This window comes from Styela clava, chromosome 11, assembly GCF_964204865.1.
Source record: "Styela clava chromosome 11, kaStyClav1.hap1.2, whole genome shotgun sequence".
NCBI classification, from domain to species: domain Eukaryota; kingdom Metazoa; phylum Chordata; class Ascidiacea; order Stolidobranchia; family Styelidae; genus Styela; species Styela clava.
This window is the reverse complement of record NC_135260.1, coordinates 1,766,932-1,783,714: the sequence shown is the minus strand read 5'-3', so window position 1 is coordinate 1,783,714 and position 16,783 is coordinate 1,766,932. Positions and strand designations below refer to the sequence as shown.

Below are 16,783 nucleotides of genomic sequence, written 5' to 3'. Positions count from 1 at the left end.
CTCATAGGTATTTTATCTCTGGTGTATGGCTTAACGCAAGCATCGAGTCGCTGATATAACTCGCTTGTTTGTTATTGAGGCCTGACGTGTTATTGACAAAGCTTTTTGATAAGCGGATGCCCATTGTATTGCACATAACCCAGATAGTTCGACAGTATATATGAAAGTTGCCCTTCTTATAAGCTTGTTTTTTATTATATGTGCTCAAAGCTAGGTTACGTGCACTCACACAGTATCAAAAGTTATATATAAACTCTCACAAGCGCGTGGCACTTCGGTGATCGCCCGTAACTTGGCGAGAGTTTAATTTTTCGATTAAGTCCGGTTCAATAAAAATGTATCAACGTTAATAGTCAGTCAGTCCAATGACATTAAACAACATGATAGGCAACTCTGACGTCACTCCATAAGGCTACAGGCAAAAGATTGTATTTCATGATACGCTCCAATGCACATATTTCTCGTCGCCTTTCGCGACCGTTTTCCGCTCGCTTTTGCTACTCGGCGTTTTCTTTACGTGTAGTACCTGCCTTTTTGCGCCTGTAACAAAAGAAAATAATCCTTATATCTAAGAAGTTTTGCTCACTTGGAAAGCTGGAATTGCAGACAAGCTGCGAAGAGTAATTCTGCACATCATAAACGTTTTTTTTTATCAGAGAAGATTACAAACGCGATAGCGTAAAGATATGTTTGGAACATTTTGCAGATAATGACAAAGTTCAAAGTTAATAATATTAATGTTTGCGCTTGAACATTGAAATTTCATTTAAAGAGCATACAAAACAGCATACAAAACAGCAAAACTGTTTTTACTTCTTTTTACGGTGCTGTGATACAATTCCATAACACAATGTTTGCACCTATCGAACTGCTTGTTTTAGTAGGTGAATTTCTTAGACATATTACATATTCAGCTAATCGTAGGTAACATTTCTGGTACATAATGCCCCGTAGATAGGTTTGTGTCTAAATTTAGCTCATAGCTCACTAATTAATATTATCTTCGATGCAGGAGGTTGCAGGGCTAAATTCAACTTTCAGCCTTACCGATCACCTGACAATGCTCATTTAGTTTGGCTCGAGCAAGTCCTCTTGAAAGACTTGTGTGAATGGGAACTACCTATATGTTTTGCCTTCCTCCGATTTTAGGAGAAAATTTATTCTGAGGGATTTCGCATATAATTCTCATTGATTGTTGGCTGTTTATAATTTCTATTAATTGTGAATTCTGATTATAACAAAGAGTTAAAAAAATTTTTACGTAATTTACTGGCACCTTTTCCTTGTCAATACTCGAAGATGAGGTAATAAACAAGACAATACATTTATGTCATCTGGAAGCAAAATATGCACACTAATTAAAAGTTTGACACATTGAGATAATACACCATGACAGAAAATACAAGTTAAAGATGTATATGACCATCACATGGTAATTAAAATCAAAAAAATAATAATAGGGGCTGTGGAGTATGGAAAGTTCAAGACAAAGAAAAGAACAAAAGTTCATAGCTCATAAACTCCCAATTTTGCCCCCATTGCTTTGTGAGGGCCAATATATTCCGAGTGGGTGAATTGGTTTACCTTTATGATAGCAACGATTTTGTATTTAATATAGCGAGATTTTTTTCAATTTATTTAAAGTGATATTATTTCCCAAAGCAATGCTTGAATCGTGTAGAGTAGATTAGTGGTGTCAAACACATGGGTTTTCGAGAGCCGCATTGCATTTTGAAAATTGTAAAAAGGGCCGCAAACAGTTTTTGATAATGTATACTTGAAAGATAGTTTCAGTTTGTGACATACATTGTGATGCAACTAAACAGTTGAATTAAGTTTTATTATTTTCTTCAATTTCAAATGCAATTACATATTAATATTTGCATTCCACTATTATTGCAAGTTACTGTATTTTTTACAAAAGATCATAAAATTCTATTTACAACCATCAAAATCATTTTTGAACAAGCTTTGGATAAGGAAAGAATAATACATACACTTAATCGAAATATATGGACCTAAAATTGACAAAAATACTACAGTATAACCTCAATGTTTTTTTAATTACATTTGTCCTGACGTTTGGCATCTTTTATGTGTCACCAGCATACTAAGGCCAGGCTGAAATGATTTTATAGTACCAACTCTAACTCACGAGGTCACATGATCATGGGTTAATCTGGATCTTTGCGAATGCTTAAATAATTCCAGTAATGCAAAAAAAGTTACTTTTATCATTTCATGTATAGATCAGTAAAAAAACAAATGACAGATTTTTTCGACAAGACATTTCGCGCCACATTGCGTGGCATAGGATTGCTTGAATTATTATTGATTTTTAATAACTAAGTCGTTGTATAATTATATTAATATACAAACACATGGAAACTTTCTGTTCGAAGTTGCTCTTCGAATTTGTCATATTGACTGCTGAGCTTATTGTGTTTTTTCATTGTACTGATGGAAATATGACAAATTAAACAGAATTCTTCTTTGCTTCAGAATATTTTGAAATGCAGAAATATTGCAACTCCTATTTTCTTCGAAAATGCCACCTTCTTCATGTACTTGCGTTTAATTTATTCACTCAAGTGTTTAATTCAAGTATTCTTTTGCTAGCTTGATGTGTATTCTTAATTGGGTCAAAATGTGAACAAAAAAAATTGATTTTCCAAAACTACTTTCAGTAAATTGTTTTCTGTGTGAATAATCAATTTCACTTTAAAAGGTTTGAAAAATCTATTACATTTAGATAAAAAAAACTTCCAAAATACTATTAGAATTATTGTTAGGCGTTCGAGGGCCGCACTGGAAGTTCTCTGGGGCCGCGAGTTTGACATCCCTGGTCTAGATTAAAGTTGGCTAAAATATATAACAGTATTTTATCGTGTATCATGACTATACCCTTTCCTGAATTTCTTCTATAGTACTACCAAAAGTTGATGAACTAAATATAACACAGGTGTAGTGAGTGACCCGTAATCCTCATTTTCCAAAGCTGTTTTAAGTATGTCTGACGTGTTTTGTCCTGTGAATAAATAATATGAAATTGAGGTTAGACGAATAGTTGAAAGTTTTGCTTTATGTCGGCCTAATTTTTTGATTGATATACTTACTATTTTTGCTGTTGCTTCTTGTGCTACAGGAGTCTCACAATGCTTAGACAGGTTTGTCCACAACTTCCACATCTGAAGGAAGAGAGGAGATTTATTAATTTTCGTTAAGAATAAATAAAGCAGTCTATATGATTTAGAATGAAAAAGATAATAAATCCAATATCTCATGTTTTATGTAAAAAATGTTTTACTGAATTTGGTATATAAACCAATTAATAAAGGGTTTAGTCAGAAAATTACAAGCATTCGTGGCTCCAAATACTTGAGAGATCAGACTATACAATATAGTCCGGTATGAGTGAATGTTAGGTGAACTTGTTAACCCTTTGATTCAATACGCAAATAAAAGTGAATGAGCAATAGTAAGTTACAGCGATGAGTATATATCCTCACTGATTAAAAAAAAATCTAAATGAAGGTGCATGAACTATTTGAAACCATAAGGGGTAACTAAATATGCAATTTCGGCAAATGGGCAACTACGTACCGTACTGAATTAATAACTTCGTAGAATTTGACAAAAGCTGGTTTTCCCACATGTACTTAACAGTGCGATGCCCGGGTGTGATATACAACAATGGTATTTACCTTACCTTTTTCCAATTTCTTTTTACCTCAACCTTCCAAAATATCATTAAAATCGACAACAACTGTCAAAGCAGGCACGAACACCATTCGTGCTATGCCTTGAAAGCAGCACGCATCCGCTCGTTTTCGTCTCGTCAAGTATGTGCATTGGAGCGTGCTATCAGATACGATCTTCGGCCAAAAATGCCGGAGTTGCGCATCATGTTGTTTAATGTCATTGGTCAGTCTAACTAAATTTAATGAGATATCTACTAGGGATGCAAAATGAAGGCTTTGAACCTGCGCTAAAGTACTGAATTGACGTAGATCTCACTATGTAATACTAGATATAGGTAGATTTCAAGCTATGGTGAAACTCGTGCTCAACCGTGTGGCGCATCGTGCTAAGTGTCAGATATACGCTCGTTACCACACCTCTGATTACTCTGCGTGGGTTCGAATTCCATTAAGGGATAGTTTTCAGAAAACCTTCGTCGTCGTAAGGTAGTCCATGTTACCGCAGGTAAGTTACGGCTTCCGCTACCATTAAGTGCTTGCTTCCGAAATGAAATAACTGGCCTTGACTGATAACCGGGCGATTGGCCGTGATCCGTCATATGATTAATTAAGTCGTCTTATCTCGATTTCCCATATCCTAACTCACTCCATAGTAGCACCGATTATTCTGCCATATATAGTAGGCCTATATCTATTAAGACGCATTCGAAATATCGATGACGGGTCTCAGTGACTATTCGTAAAGTTGCGTTTCGCCCCTGTTAGTTATTATTCAGTCCTCGACAATCTGAAATATTTTATAACATATTCATTTTAAATTATGTTTTGTTAAGACAGCATTCCTTTTATTTTTGATAAAAGCGAAAAGCCTACGGCACCCGGTATTCCCAGCCGGTCACCCATGCAAGTACTAACCGAGCCCGACGTTGCTTAACTTCCGAGATCGAACGAGATCGAGTGTATTCAACGTGGTATGGTCGTAGGCGATATCGACGAGACATATTCGGTTATTTATATTTAGGCAACGCCTAATGAGAGAGAAGCGAAGCGCAACTGTTTCGTTTGTAGAGTCACAAACAATGAAACTCAGGCAGTCGCTGTTTCGCTCAGTGGCTTACCGCCGACATTTTCTACCAGTGTCAAATTTTGTTATTATTGATTACATGCGTTAATTTATTGATTGCATGTTTTTCCTCATAGGTATTTTATCTCTGGTGTATGGCTTAACGCAAGCATCGAGTCGCTGATATAACTCGCTTGTTTGTTATTGAGGTCTGACGAGTTATTGACAAAGTTTTTTGATAAGCGGATGCCCATTGTATTGCACATAACCCAGATAGTTCGACAGTATATATGAAAGTTGCCCTTCTTATAAGCTTGTTTTTTATTATATGTGCTCAAAGCTAGGTTACGTGCACTCACACAGTATCAAAAGTTATATATAAACTCTCACAAGCGCGTGGCACTTCGGTGATCGCCCGTAACTTGGCGAGAGTTTAATTTTTCGATTAAGTCCGGTTCAATAAAAATGTATCAACGTTAATAGTCAGTCAGTCTAACTAAATTTAATGAGATATCTACTAGGGATGCAAAATGAAGGCTTTGAACCTGCGCTAAAGTACTGATTTGACGTAGATCTCACTATGTAATACTAGATATAGGTAGATTTCAAGCTATGGTAAAACTCGTGCTCAACCGTGTGGCGCATCGTGCTAAGTGTCAGATATACGCTCGTTACCACACCTCTGATTACTCTGCGTGGGTTCGAATTCCATTAAGGGATAGTTTTCAGAACCCTTCGTCGTCGTAAGGTAGTCAATGTTACCGCAGGTAAGTTACGGCTTCCGCTACCATTAAGTGCTTGCTTCCGAAATGAAATAACTGGCCTTGACTGATAACCGGGCGATTGGCGTGATCCGTCATATGACTAATTAAGTCGTCTTATCTCGATTTCTCATATCCAACTCACTCCATAGTAGCACCGATTATTCTGCCATATATAGTAGGCCTATATCTATTAGGACGCATTCGAAATATCGATGACGGGTCTCAGTGACTATTCGTAAAGTTGCGTTTCGCCCCTGTTAGTTATTTATTATTCAGTCCTCGACAATCTGAAATATTTTATAACATATTCATTTTAAATTATGTTTTGTTCAGACAGCATTCCTTTTATTTTTGATAAAAGCGAAAAGCCTACGGCACCCGGTATTCCCAGCCGGTCACCCATGCAAGTACTAACCGAGCCCGACGTTGCTTAACTTCCGAGATCGAACGAGATCGGGTGTATTCAACGTGGTATGGTCGTAGGCGATATCGACGAGACATATTCGGTTATTTATATTTAGGCAACGCCTAATGAGAGAGAAGCGAAGCGCAACTGTTTCGTTTGTAGAGTCACAAACAATGAAACTCAGGCAGTCGCTGTTTCGCTCAATGGCTTACCGCCGACACTTTCTACCAGTGTCAAATTTTGTTATTATTGATTACATGCGTTAATTTATTGATTGCATGTTTTTCCTCATAGGTATTTTATCTCTGGTGTATGGCTTAACGCAAGCATCGAGTCGCTGATATAACTCGCTTGTTTGTTATTGAGGCCTGACGTGTTATTGACAAAGCTTTTTGATAAGCGGATGCCCATTGTATTGCACATAACCCAGATAGTTCGACAGTATATATGAAAGTTGCCCTTCTTATAAGCTTGTTTTTTATTATATGTGCTCAAAGCTAGGTTACGTGCACTCACACAGTATCAAAAGTTATATATAAACTCTCACAAGCGCGTGGCACTTCGGTGATCGCCCGTAACTTGGCGAGAGTTTAATTTTTCGATTAAGTCCGGTTCAATAAAAATGTATCAACGTTAATAGTCAGTCAGTCTAACTAAATTTAATGAGATATCTACTAGGGATGCAAAATGAAGGCTTTGAACCTGCGCTAAAGTACTGAATTGACGTAGATCTCACTATGTAATACTAGATATAGGTAGATTTCAAGCTATGGTAAAACTCGTGCTCAACCGTGTGGCGCATCGTGCTAAGTGTCAGATATACGCTCGTTACCACACCTCTGATTACTCTGCGTGGGTTCGAATTCCATTAAGGGATAGTTTTCAGAACCCTTCGTCGTCGTGAGGTAGTCCATGTTACCGCAGGTAAGTTACGGCTTCCGCTACCATTAAGTGCTTGCTTCCGAAATGAAATAACTGGCCTTGACTGATAACCGGGCGATTGGCGTGATCCGTCATATGATTAATTAAGTCGTCTTATCTCGATTTCTCATATCCTAACTCACTCCATAGTAGCACCGATTATTCTGCCATATATAGCAGGCCTATACCTATTAACCGCATTCGAAATATCGATGACGGGTCTCAGTGACTATTCGTAAAGTTGCGTTTCGCCCCTGTTAGTTATTATTCAGTCCTCGACAATCTGAAATATTTTATAACATATTCATTTTAAATTATGTTTTGTTCAGACAGCATTCCTTTTATTTTTGATAAAAGCGAAAAGCCTACGGCACCCGGTATTCCCAGCCGGTCACCCATGCAAGTACTAACCGAGCCCGACGTTGCTTAACTTCCGAGATCGAACGAGATCGGGTGTATTCAACGTGGTATGGTCGTAGGCGATATCGACGAGACATATTCGGTTATTTATATTTAGGCAACGCTTAATGAGAGAGAAGCGAAGCGCAACTGTTTCGTTTGTAGAGTCACAAACAATGAAACTCAGGCAGTCGCTGTTTCGCTCAGTGGCTTACCGCCGACATTTTCTACCAGTGTCAAATTTTGTTATTATTGATTACATGCGTTAATTTATTGATTGCATGTTTTTCCTCATAGGTATTTTATCTCTGGTGTATGGCTTAACGTAAGCATCGAGTCGCTGATATAACTCGCTTGTTTGTTATTGAGGCCTGACGTGTTATTGACAAAGCTTTTTGATAAGCGGATGCCCATTGTATTGCACATAACCCAGATAGTTCGACAGTATATATGAAAGTTGCCCTTCTTATAAGCTTGTTTTTTATTATATGTGCTCAAAGCTAGGTTACGTGCACTCACACAGTATCAAAAGTTATATATAAACTCTCACAAGCGCGTGGCACTTCGGTGATCGCCCGTAACTTGGCGAGAGTTTAATTTTTCGATTAAGTCCGGTTCAATAAAAATGTATCAACGTTAATAGTCAGTCAGTCTAACTAAATTTAATGAGATATCTACTAGGGATGCAAAATGAAGGCTTTGAACCTGCGCTAAAGTACTGAATTGACGTAGATCTCACTATGTAATACTAGATATAGGTAGATTTCAAGCTATGGTAAAACTCGTGCTCAACCGTGTGGCGCATCGTGCTAAGTGTCAGATATACGCTCGTTACCACACCTCTGATTACTCTGCGTGGGTTCGAATTCCATTAAGGGATAGTTTTCAGAAAACCTTCGTCGTCGTAAGGTAGTCCATGTTACCGCAGGTAAGTTACGGCTTCCGCTACCATTAAGTGCTTGCTTCCGAAATGAAATAACTGGCCTTGACTGATAACCGGGCGATTGGCCGTGATCCGTCATATGATTAATTAAGTCGTCTTATCTCGATTTCCCATATCCTAACTCACTCCATAGTAGCACCGATTATTCTGCCATATATAGTAGGCCTATATCTATTAAGACGCATTCGAAATATCGATGACGGGTCTCAGTGACTATTCGTAAAGTTGCGTTTCGCCCCTGTTAGTTATTATTCAGTCCTCGACAATCTGAAATATTTTATAACATATTCATTTTAAATTATGTTTTGTTAAGACAGCATTCCTTTTATTTTTGACAAAAGCGAAAAGCCTACGGCACCCGGTATTCCCAGCCGGTCACCCATGCAAGTACTAACCGAGCCCGACGTTGCCTAACTTCCGAGATCGAACGAGATCGGGTGTATTCAACGTGGTATGGTCGTAGGCGATATCGACGAGACATATTCGGTTATTTATATTTAGGCAACGCCTAATGAGAGAGAAGCGAAGCGCAACTGTTTCGTTTGTACAGTCACAAACAATGAAACTCAGGCAGTCGCTGTTTCGCTCAGTGGCTTACCGCCGACATTTTCTACCAGTGTCAAATTTTGTTATTATTGATTACATGCGTTAATTTATTGATTGCATGTTTTTCCTCATAGGTATTTTATCTCTGGTGTATGGCCTAACGCAAGCATCGAGTCCCTGATATAACTCGCTTGTTTGTTATTGAGGCCTGACGTGTTATTGACAAAGCTTTTTGATAAGCGGATGCCCATTGTATTGCACATAACCCAGATAGTTCGACAGTATATATGAAAGTTGCCCTTCTTATAAGCTTGTTTTTTATTATATGTGCTCAAAGCTAGGTTACGTGCACTCACACAGTATCAAAAGTTATATATAAACTCTCACAAGCGCGTGGCACTTCGGTGATCGCCCGTAACTTGGCGAGAGTTTAATTTTTCGATTAAGTCCGGTTCAATAAAAATGTATCAACGTTAATAGTCAGTCACTCTAACTAAATTTAATAAGATATCTACTAGGGATGCAAAATGAAGGCTTTGAACCTGCGCTAAAGTACTGAATTGACGTAGATCTCACTATGTAATACTAGATATAGGTAGATTTCAAGCTATGGTAAAACTCGTGCTCAACCGTGTGGCGCATCGTGCTAAGTGTCAGATATACGCTCGTTACCACACCTCTGATTACTCTGCGTGGGTTCGAATTCCATTAAGGGATAGTTTTCAGAACCCTTCGTCGTCGTAAGGTAGTCCATGTTACCGCAGGTAAGTTACGGCTTCCGCTACCATTAAGTGCTTGCTTCCGAAATGAAATAACTGGCCTTGACTGATAACCGGGCGATTGGCGTGATCCGTCATATGATTAATTAAGTCGTCTTATCTCGATTTCTCATATCCTAACTCACTCCATAGTAGCACCGATTATTCTGCCATATATAGCAGGCCTATACCTATTAAGACGCATTCGAAATATCGATGACGGGTCTCAGTGACTATTCGTAAAGTTGCGTTTCGCCCCTGTTAGTTATTATTCAGTCCTCGACAATCTGAAATATTTTATAACATATTCATTTTAAATTATGTTTTGTTCAGACAGCATTCCTTTTATTTTTGATAAAAGCGAAAAGCCTACGGCACCCGGTATTCCCAGCCGGTCACCCATGCAAGTACTAACCGAGCCCGACGTTGCTTAACTTCCGAGATCGAACGAGATCGGGTGTATTCAACGTGGTACCGGTATGGTCGTAGGCGATATCGACGAGACATATTCGGTTATTTATATTTAGGCAACGCCTAATGAGAGAGAAGCGAAGCGCAACTGTTTCGTTTGTAGAGTCACAAACAATGAAACTCAGGCAGTCGCTGTTTCGCTCAGTGGCTTACCGCCGACATTTTCTACCAGTGTCAAATTTTGTTATTATTGATTACATGCGTTAATTTATTGATTGCATGTTTTTCCTCATAGGTATTTTATCTCTGGTGTATGGCTTAACGCAAGCATCGAGTCGCTGATATAACTCGCTTGTTTATTATTGAGGCCTGACGTGTTATTGACAAAGCTTTTTGATAAGCGGATGCCCATTGTATTGCACATAACCCAGATAGTTCGACAGTATATATGAAAGTTGCCCTTCTTTTAAGCTTGTTTTTTATTATATGTGCTCAAAGCTAGGTTACGTGCACTCACACAGTATCAAAAGTTATATATAAACTCTCACAAGCGCGTGGCACTTCGGTGATCGCCCGTAACTTGGCGAGAGTTTAATTTTTAGATTAAGTCCGATTCAATAAAAATGTATCAACGTTAATAGTCAGTCAGTCTAACTAAATTTAATGAGATATCTACTAGGGATGCAAAATGAAGGCTTTGAACCTGCGCTAAAGTACTGATTTGACGTAGATCTCACTATGTAATACTAGATATAGGTAGATTTCAAGCTATGGTAAAACTCGTGCTCAACCGTGTGGCGCATCGTGCTAAGTGTCAGATATACGCTCGTTACCACACCTCTGATTACTCTGCGTGGGTTCGAATTCCATTAAGGGATAGTTTTCAGAACCCTTCGTCGTCGTAAGGTAGTCAATGTTACCGCAGGTAAGTTACGGCTTCCGCTACCATTAAGTGCTTGCTTCCGAAATGAAATAACTGGCCTTGACTGATAACCGGGCGATTGGCGTGATTTGTCATATGACTAATTAAGTCGTCTTATCTCGATTTCTCATATCCTAACTCACTCCATAGTAGCACCGATTATTCTGCCATATATAGTAGGCCTATATCTATTAAGACGCATTCGAAATATCGATGACGGGTCTCAGTGACTATTCGTAAAGTTGCGTTTCGCCCCTGTTAGTTATTTATTATTCAGTCCTCGACAATCTGAAATATTTTATAACATATTCATTTTAAATTATGTTTTGTTCAGACAGCATTCCTTTTATTTTTGATAAAAGCGAAAAGCCTACGGCACCCGGTATTCCCAGCCGGTCACCCATGCAAGTACTAACCGAGCCCGACGTTGCTTAACTTCCGAGATCGAACGAGATCGGGTGTATTCAACGTGGTATGGTCGTAGGCGATATCGACGAGACATATTCGGTTATTTATATTTAGGCAACGCCTAATGAGAGAGAAGCGAAGCGCAACTGTTTCGTTTGTAGAGTCACAAACAATGAAACTCAGGCAGTCGCTGTTTCGCTCAGTGGCTTACCGCCGACATTTTCTACCAGTGTCAAATTTTGTTATTATTGATTACATGCGTTAATTTATTGATTGCATGTTTTTCCTCATAGGTATTTTATCTCTGGTGTATGGCTTAACGCAAGCATCGAGTCGCTGATATAACTCGCTTGTTTGTTATTGAGGCCTGACGTGTTATTGACAAAGCTTTTTGATAAGCGGATGCCCATTGTATTGCACATAACCCAGATAGTTCGACAGTATATATGAAAGTTGCCCTTCTTATAAGCTTGTTTTTTATTATATGTGCTCAAAGCTAGGTTACGTGCACTTACACAGTATCAAAAGTTATATATAAACTCTCACAAGCGCGTGGCACTTCGGTGATCGCCCGTAACTTGGCGAGAGTTTAATTTTTCGATTAAGTCCGGTTCAATAAAAATGTATCAACGTTAATAGTCAGTCAGTCTAACTAAATTTAATGAGATATCTACTAGGGATGCAAAATGAAGGCTTTGAACCTGCGCTAAAGTACTGAATTGACGTAGATCTCACTATGTAATACTAGATATAGGTAGATTTCAAGCTATGGTAAAACTCGTGCTCAACCGTGTGGCGCATCGTGCTAAGTGTCAGATATACGCTCGTTACCACACCTCTGATTACTCTGCGTGGGTTCGAATTCCATTAAGGGATAGTTTTCAGAAAACCTTCGTCGTCGTAAGGTAGTCCATGTTACCGCAGGTAAGTTACGGCTTCCGCTACCATTAAGTGCTTGCTTCCGAAATGAAATAACTGGCCTTGACTGATAACCGGGCGATTGGCCGTGATCCGTCATATGATTAATTAAGTCGTCTTATCTCGATTTCCCATATCCTAACTCACTCCATAGTAGCACCGATTATTCTGCCATATATAGTAGGCCTATATCTATTAAGACGCATTCGAAATATCGATGACGGGTCTCAGTGACTATTCGTAAAGTTGCGTTTCGCCCCTGTTAGTTATTATTCAGTCCTCGACAATCTGAAATATTTTATAACATATTCATTTTAAATTATGTTTTGTTAAGACAGCATTCCTTTTATTTTTGATAAAAGCGAAAAGCCTACGGCACCCGGTATTCCCAGCCGGTCACCCATGCAAGTACTAACCGAGCCCGACGTTGCCTAACTTCCGAGATCGAACGAGATCGAGTGTATTCAACGTGGTATGGTCGTAGGCGATATCGACGAGACATATTCGGTTATTTATATTTAGGCAACGCCTAATGAGAGAGAAGCGAAGCGCAACTGTTTCGTTTGTACAGTCACAAACAATGAAACTCAGGCAGTCGCTGTTTCGCTCAGTGGCTTACCGCCGACATTTTCTACCAGTGTCAAATTTTGTTATTATTGATTACATGCGTTAATTTATTGATTGCATGTTTTTCCTCATAGGTATTTTATCTCTGGTGTATGGCCTAACGCAAGCATCGAGTCCCTGATATAACTCGCTTGTTTGTTATTGAGGCCTGACGTGTTATTGACAAAGCTTTTTGATAAGCGGATGCCCATTGTATTGCACATAACCCAGATAGTTCGACAGTATATATGAAAGTTGCCCTTCTTATAAGCTTGTTTTTTATTATATGTGCTCAAAGCTAGGTTACGTGCACTCACACAGTATCAAAAGTTATATATAAACTCTCACAAGCGCGTGGCACTTCGGTGATCGCCCGTAACTTGGCGAGAGTTTAATTTTTCGATTAAGTCCGGTTCAATAAAAATGTATCAACGTTAATAGTCAGTCAGTCTAACTAAATTTAATGAGATATCTACTAGGGATGCAAAATGAAGGCTTTGAACCTGCGCTAAAGTACTGATTTGACGTAGATCTCACTATGTAATACTAGATATAGGTAGATTTCAAGCTATGGTAAAACTCGTGCTCAACCGTGTGGCGCATCGTGCTAAGTGTCAGATATACGCTCGTTACCACATCTCTGATTACTCTGCGTGGGTTCGAATTCCATTAAGGGATAGTTTTCAGAACCCTTCGTCGTCGTAAGGTAGTCAATGTTACCGCAGGTAAGTTACGGCTTCCGCTACCATTAAGTGCTTGCTTCCGAAATGAAATAACTGGCCTTGACTGATAACCGGGCGATTGGCGTGATCCGTCATATGACTAATTAAGTCGTCTTATCTCGATTTCTCATATCCAACTCACTCCATAGTAGCAACGATTATTCTGCCATATATAGTAGGCCTATATCTATTAGGACGCATTCGAAATATCGATGACGGGTCTCAGTGACTATTCGTAAAGTTGCGTTTCGCCCCTGTTAGTTATTTATTATTCAGTCCTCGACAATCTGAAATATTTTATAACATATTCATTTTAAATTATGTTTTGTTCAGACAGCATTCCTTTTATTTTTGATAAAAGCGAAAAGCCTACGGCACCCGGTATTCCCAGCCGGTCACCCATGCAAGTACTAACCGAGCCCGACGTTGCTTAACTTCCGAGATCGAACGAGATCGGGTGTATTCAACGTGGTATGGTCGTAGGCGATATCGACGAGACATATTCGGTTATTTATATTTAGGCAACGCCTAATGAGAGAGAAGCGAAGCGCAACTGTTTCGTTTGTAGAGTCACAAACAATGAAACTCAGGCAGTCGCTGTTTCGCTCAATGGCTTACCGCCGACACTTTCTACCAGTGTCAAATTTTGTTATTATTGATTACATGCGTTAATTTATTGATTGCATGTTTTTCCTCATAGGTATTTTATCTCTGGTGTATGGCTTAACGCAAGCATCGAGTCGCTGATATAACTCGCTTGTTTGTTATTGAGGCCTGACGTGTTATTGACAAAGCTTTTTGATAAGCGGATGCCCATTGTATTGCACATAACCCAGATAGTTCGACAGTATATATGAAAGTTGCCCTTCTTATAAGCTTGTTTTTTATTATATGTGCTCAAAGCTAGGTTACGTGCACTCACACAGTATCAAAAGTTATATATAAACTCTCACAAGCGCGTGGCACTTCGGTGATCGCCCGTAACTTGGCGAGAGTTTAATTTTTCGATTAAGTCCGGTTCAATAAAAATGTATCAACGTTAATAGTCAGTCAGTCTAACTAAATTTAATGAGATATCTACTAGGGATGCAAAATGAAGGCTTTGAACCTGCGCTAAAGTACTGAATTGACGTAGATCTCACTATGTAATACTAGATATAGGTAGATTTCAAGCTATGGTAAAACTCGTGCTCAACCGTGTGGCGCATCGTGCTAAGTGTCAGATATACGCTCGTTACCACACCTCTGATTACTCTGCGTGGGTTCGAATTCCATTAAGGGATAGTTTTCAGAAAACCTTCGTCGTCGTAAGGTAGTCCATGTTACCGCAGGTAAGTTACGGCTTCCGCTACCATTAAGTGCTTGCTTCCGAAATGAAATAACTGGCCTTGACTGATAACCGGGCGATTGGCCGTGATCCGTCATATGATTAATTAAGTCGTCTTATCTCGATTTCCCATATCCTAACTCACTCCATAGTAGCACCGATTATTCTGCCATATATAGTAGGCCTATATCTATTAAGACGCATTCGAAATATCGATGACGGGTCTCAGTGACTATTCGTAAAGTTGCGTTTCGCCCCTGTTAGTTATTATTCAGTCCTCGACAATCTGAAATATTTTATAACATATTCATTTTAAATTATGTTTTGTTAAGACAGCATTCCTTTTATTTTTGATAAAAGCGAAAAGCCTACGGCACCCGGTATTCCCAGCCGGTCACCCATGCAAGTACTAACCGAGCCCGACGTTGCCTAACTTCCGAGATCGAACGAGATCGGGTGTATTCAACGTGGTATGGTCGTAGGCGATATCGACGAGACATATTCGGTTATTTATATTTAGGCAACGCCTAATGAGAGAGAAGCGAAGCGCAACTGTTTCGTTTGTACAGTCACAAACAATGAAACTCAGGCAGTCGCTGTTTCGCTCAGTGGCTTACCGCCGACATTTTCTACCAGTGTCAAATTTTGTTATTATTGATTACATGCGTTAATTTATTGATTGCATGTTTTTCCTCATAGGTATTTTATCTCTGGTGTATGGCCTAACGCAAGCATCGAGTCCCTGATATAACTCGCTTGTTTGTTATTGAGGCCTGACGTGTTATTGACAAAGCTTTTTGATAAGCGGATGCCCATTGTATTGCACATAACCCAGATAGTTCGACAGTATATATGAAAGTTGCCCTTCTTATAAGCTTGTTTTTTATTATATGTGCTCAAAGCTAGGTTACGTGCACTCACACAGTATCAAAAGTTATATATAAACTCTCACAAGCGCGTGGCACTTCGGTGATCGCCCGTAACTTGGCGAGAGTTTAATTTTTCGATTAAGTCCGGTTCAATAAAAATGTATCAACGTTAATAGTCAGTCACTCTAACTAAATTTAATAAGATATCTACTAGGGATGCAAAATGAAGGCTTTGAACCTGCGCTAAAGTACTGAATTGACGTAGATCTCACTATGTAATACTAGATATAGGTAGATTTCAAGCTATGGTAAAACTCGTGCTCAACCGTGTGGCGCATCGTGCTAAGTGTCAGATATACGCTCGTTACCACACCTCTGATTACTCTGCGTGGGTTCGAATTCCATTAAGGGATAGTTTTCAGAACCCTTCGTCGTCGTAAGGTAGTCCATGTTACCGCAGGTAAGTTACGGCTTCCGCTACCATTAAGTGCTTGCTTCCGAAATGAAATAACTGGCCTTGACTGATAACCGGGCGATTGGCGTGATCCGTCATATGATTAATTAAGTCGTCTTATCTCGATTTCTCATATCCTAACTCACTCCATAGTAGCACCGATTATTCTGCCATATATAGCAGGCCTATACCTATTAAGACGCATTCGAAATATCGATGACGGGTCTCAGTGACTATTCGTAAAGTTGCGTTTCGCCCCTGTTAGTTATTATTCAGTCCTCGACAATCTGAAATATTTTATAACATATTCATTTTAAATTATGTTTTGTTCAGACAGCATTCCTTTTATTTTTGATAAAAGCGAAAAGCCTACGGCACCCGGTATTCCCAGCCGGTCACCCATGCAAGTACTAACCGAGCCCGACGTTGCTTAACTTCCGAGATCGAACGAGATCGGGTGTATTCAACGTGGTATGGTCGTAGGCGATATCGACGAGACATATTCGGTTATTTATATTTAGGCAACGCCTAATGAGAGAGAAGCGAAGCGCAACTGTTTCGTTTGTAGAGTCACAAACAATGAAACTCAGGCAGTCGCTGTTTCGCTCAGTGGCTTACCGCCGACATTTTCTACCAGTGTCAAAT

General features: G+C 39.2%; 9 non-coding genes and 1 pseudogene across 9 annotated transcripts; all 10 read right to left on the bottom strand.

The window, feature by feature from the left end:
• Window positions 1-4,567: 4,567 nt before the first annotated feature.
• Window positions 4,568-4,686, bottom strand: LOC144430037 (5S ribosomal RNA). The gene has a single exon (XR_013479283.1). It is a non-coding gene; the product is annotated as a 5S ribosomal RNA (ribosomal RNA).
• A 1,208-nt stretch (window positions 4,687-5,894) lies between these two features.
• Window positions 5,895-6,013, bottom strand: LOC144430270 (5S ribosomal RNA). Its single transcript, XR_013479424.1, has one exon. It is a non-coding gene; the product is annotated as a 5S ribosomal RNA (ribosomal RNA).
• A 1,204-nt stretch (window positions 6,014-7,217) lies between these two features.
• On the bottom strand, window positions 7,218-7,336 carry LOC144430258 (5S ribosomal RNA). The gene has a single exon (XR_013479412.1). It is a non-coding gene; the product is annotated as a 5S ribosomal RNA (ribosomal RNA).
• Window positions 7,337-8,543: 1,207 nt separating this feature from the next.
• Window positions 8,544-8,662, bottom strand: LOC144430067 (5S ribosomal RNA). Its single transcript, XR_013479313.1, has one exon. It is a non-coding gene; the product is annotated as a 5S ribosomal RNA (ribosomal RNA).
• A 1,205-nt stretch (window positions 8,663-9,867) lies between these two features.
• LOC144430097 (5S ribosomal RNA) lies at window positions 9,868-9,992 on the bottom strand (annotated as a pseudogene).
• A 1,209-nt stretch (window positions 9,993-11,201) lies between these two features.
• On the bottom strand, window positions 11,202-11,320 carry LOC144430247 (5S ribosomal RNA). The gene has a single exon (XR_013479401.1). It is a non-coding gene; the product is annotated as a 5S ribosomal RNA (ribosomal RNA).
• Window positions 11,321-12,527: 1,207 nt separating this feature from the next.
• Window positions 12,528-12,646, bottom strand: LOC144430088 (5S ribosomal RNA). The gene has a single exon (XR_013479333.1). It is a non-coding gene; the product is annotated as a 5S ribosomal RNA (ribosomal RNA).
• A 1,208-nt stretch (window positions 12,647-13,854) lies between these two features.
• Window positions 13,855-13,973, bottom strand: LOC144430240 (5S ribosomal RNA). The gene has a single exon (XR_013479395.1). It is a non-coding gene; the product is annotated as a 5S ribosomal RNA (ribosomal RNA).
• A 1,207-nt stretch (window positions 13,974-15,180) lies between these two features.
• Window positions 15,181-15,299, bottom strand: LOC144430066 (5S ribosomal RNA). The gene has a single exon (XR_013479311.1). It is a non-coding gene; the product is annotated as a 5S ribosomal RNA (ribosomal RNA).
• A 1,205-nt stretch (window positions 15,300-16,504) lies between these two features.
• Window positions 16,505-16,623, bottom strand: LOC144430226 (5S ribosomal RNA). The gene has a single exon (XR_013479382.1). It is a non-coding gene; the product is annotated as a 5S ribosomal RNA (ribosomal RNA).
• Window positions 16,624-16,783: the final 160 nt, after the last annotated feature.